At 41.2% G+C, this 3,731-nt stretch overlaps 1 pseudogene; it reads right to left on the reverse strand.

The window, feature by feature from the left end:
* Positions 1 to 688: 688 nt before the first annotated feature.
* Positions 689 to 916, reverse strand: LOC141519938 (small integral membrane protein 1 pseudogene; annotated as a pseudogene).
* Positions 917 to 3,731: the final 2,815 nt, after the last annotated feature.

The raw sequence follows: 3,731 nt of genomic DNA on the forward strand, positions 1-3,731 counted from the left end.
CAGATTTGGGGCAGGGGGTAAGGTTATAAATTTTCCTGCCGAAACCAAGGGAAAATTTTTGGCTTTGCTAGGATTCCATATTGAATCATTGCCACAGAACCAAAAATTTAGAGGTGGAGGGGACCTTCAAAGGTATTTGGTATCATTGGTGACTTTTCTAATTTTCTGATGCTCATACATATCTTAAAGAGTTGGGATTTGAACCATACATATTGTAATAACTCTCCCTGGAGGGGTGATCCAAAGGAGAGGTTGTCTGCTTTGTGTATAAGAACACAGGGGTAACCAAGGAAGGAATTAATGGGAGATGTAGTGCTGGGGCTTTAGCATTTGAGTATAGTAACTCTCTCTGGGTTGAATGAGGATGGTTTGGTCTGGAGTTTTATCCTGGGACAAAGGAGAAGAGAGATTTGTATGTAGGTCGGTGTTAGTATATCTGTCTTTCTGTGGGTCTGTGTCTCTATGTACAATTGCCTCTTCTTCTGTCTAGTGTCTGTTTCAGTATGTGTCTGTCACTCTAGTAATGTTGTCTCTTTGAGACTTAGAATGTGTCCATCTATCCCTATGTGTTCATATCTATATCTATTGGTACATGTGCCCCCAGAGGCCAGCCTTGGTGATCTAAGTTGAGAAGTAAGAGGTTTCTGGGTAGTGGAGGGCTCCTGGAGAAGGTATCCAGCAGACTCTGCTATTTGCACTTGTGGATGTAGGAGCCGGTAATATAGCCGAAGATGAAGATGACCCAGAAAAGAATAATTCCGCTTATCACCTTCATGGCGATGCCCAGCTTCCCAGTGCATAGTTTGGTACAGATGTGCTCACAGCCTGAACTCTCCGAGGCTGACACATTCATGCTGACCTTGTCCTGGCTGTTGTTCCATCTGCTGTACTAGACGGCACTCTCCTGGGACTCCATTCTTCCAATACAGGAGTGGGAAAGCTGGACTCCAGTGGGGTGGGGGGGCAGGTCAGGGGCTGGGTGTCTGTGGGTCTGGAGCTCCAGTGTGGATCTGGGATGCAGGGGCGCTGTCTGCTGCCCCCCCTCACCTGTAGCTGTCACCTAGGGCTCCCCTCCTGGCTCCCAGACCCACGGCTCCTTGAGTCGGTGTGGGGCCTTTGGCAGAAGAGCCTGGGGGTGTCTTGCAAAGCCAGGAATTGAGCTGGTTGGGCTCTTCTGCATGGGCTGGGAGGCTGGGATTGAGGAGGAGGAGGAGGAGGAGGAGGAGGAGAAAGGGGGAAGAGAAATGACAATTAGGTTTTGATAGAAAAAAGTCATCTATGAGCATGTATATATGTATATGTATTTATAGAGATAGAGATAGAATGAGATAGAGTTAAAGTGGTTGATTGGATCTAGTCCAATCTATTCACTTTACAGATAAGTAAATTAAATATCAGAAGCATGAGGTGACATGACCAAGGTCACACAGCTAGTCAGTGATAGGATGTGGTCCACAGGCTAGGTCTTCTGCTACCAATTATAATAATCTTGCAAGACAGTTTACAGAAATACTTTTATTCCTTACTGAAGATATTAAAGGATTTCTTGTCCATCCAATATGGTTGGAGGCCAGCAAGGGCCCACCATGGTTTTCAAGGCCTAAAAGTCCTGTGGTTTAGATCTACTTCTAGTTAGATGCCATCTCTGGCCCTTTTGTTCTGAAGGATTGCAGAAGACAGGAGGGACCTGATAAAGCAGATGGGTTGCAGTTCTCAAATGTATGTTGTAGACCCACTCCCTGCCTCATTTATTAGGAAGATTTCACTGATACAATAGACAAGGGCTACCATTGCAGAATAACAGCTCTTTTGCAGTTTTAAAGCCTTTCCTGGGGGCATTATGAGGTTTATCACTTGCCAAGGATCACAAACCATATATATTCCCAGGCCAGAATTGAACCTAGGTCTTCTCAGTTCTGAAGACAAGTCACTAACCAACATGAAATGTTGTCCCATTAGATGGAGCAAGGGAAGGAATAAACTCTTATTCAATGCTTACTTTGGGCCAGGCACAACACTTTATGTATATTTTGTTATTTGGATTTCACAACAACCTTGAGAGATAGGTGCTATTTATATTCCCATTTTTCAGTTAAAGAAATTGAGGCAAAGAAAGGTTAAGTAACTGTGCAGATTTACATAGCTAGTAAGTGTCTGAAGTTGGACTGTAAATAAAGGCTTCCTGACTCTAAGTTCAGGGTTCTAGCTAACGATCCAAAAATGTCAGAGATGTCATTCTACAAAGGAATAAAACTCAATCAATAAGAATTTATTAAGACTATGTAATAGGTACTGGAAATGTAGAACAGAGCAAAAGATAGTCCCTACTTTCAAGGAGTCCGTAGTCTAATGCTGGAAGTACGAGGCAAATAACTATGACTAGAGAAGATATAAACAAAGGTAGGTTGGAGGTAATCAGCAGAGGGAAGGTTTTCATACTAAGGGGATTCCGGAAAGGGATTGTGGTAGAAGATGGCATTTTATTTGAAACTAAAGCCAGGGGGAAAAGAAGAAAAGAGGAAGGAGAGAGTTCCAGGCCTGGAGTCTGGAAACAATGTTTTGTTCTAGGAACTGGCAAAGGGCTTGCCATCTTAGGACTCAAGCTCTAGAAAAGAATTCCAGAAAGAAAAACCAAGACACTGGGAGTAGGAAATGACAATGAGAAATTCAGAGTTTGTATAATAGAAGGGGCTCAAGAGTTTAAAGGAGGGAAATCTTACTGTGGGTTTTAATCCAAGTTAAGGAAGATAAATGAGAAACAAGAACAATATTACAATAGCCTACTATCATGGCAAGTCAGAGGACAAAAGGAAATGGAAGAGAATCTTATTAGAATCTCATCCATAAGAAGGTATTTAAATAGGAAGAAAGGTTCTACCAGATGTTGTTTATTAAAAACAGGTTTTTTCACTCTCAGGCAAAACTTGTGGAAATATAATTCAAATGCTAACTTATGTAAATGACTTTGGAGTCCACCTTCCCTTCAACTTATACAATGAGACATCATACTGAAATGCAGTGTCAAGTTGCAGGGTTTGGAATGACCCACTGCTTATTCAAATTAGTCGTGAAACCCCTCCTGAATGAAATAATTGGGAGAAACATCTCCCAGCATTGCCTGTTATTTGGAGCCGAAATGTTGAACTTCACTTCTTTCTTTGCAGTGAATTGGGCTGCCTGTGGGAGTTCATAAATGTATGAGCCTGAGAGAAAACACTCTGGCTTCTACCCACTCTATTATGGAAGTCTTGTAAGTTGTCAATGGGGAAGGGGCTCAGATTTTGAAAACCAGAGTTTGGGAGGACTGTGCTGTGTAATGACAGAGTAATGAGAGTGATTCCTGTGAGCCCCTGGGAAAGCCAGCCTGGCTCCTCTGTTGGTATAGACTGGCAATTTTAAATTACTTTTTTTGTTCATGGACCCCCTTTACAGGCTGGTAAAACCTGTGGATCTCTTTTGAGAATAATGTTTTTCAAATGTTTAAAATATATAGGACTACAAATGAAACCATTAAATATTGAAACACAGTAATAAAAAGTATATCTTTTCAAAAATTTATGGAGCCTAGGTTAAGAATGTCTGGATAGTCAAAGAATAGAGAGAGTTATTTTCAATTGTTTTTTTTTTTTGTATTTGTGTTACAACTGTTTAAAATAGAGCATGGTATATAGTAAGTGTTCAATAATGCTTGTTGATTGGTTGAAATTATAAGTGACACCATTTTAAATAAT

Source organism: Macrotis lagotis, chromosome 4 (genome assembly GCF_037893015.1).
Source record: "Macrotis lagotis isolate mMagLag1 chromosome 4, bilby.v1.9.chrom.fasta, whole genome shotgun sequence".
NCBI lineage: Eukaryota > Metazoa > Chordata > Mammalia > Peramelemorphia > Peramelidae > Macrotis > Macrotis lagotis.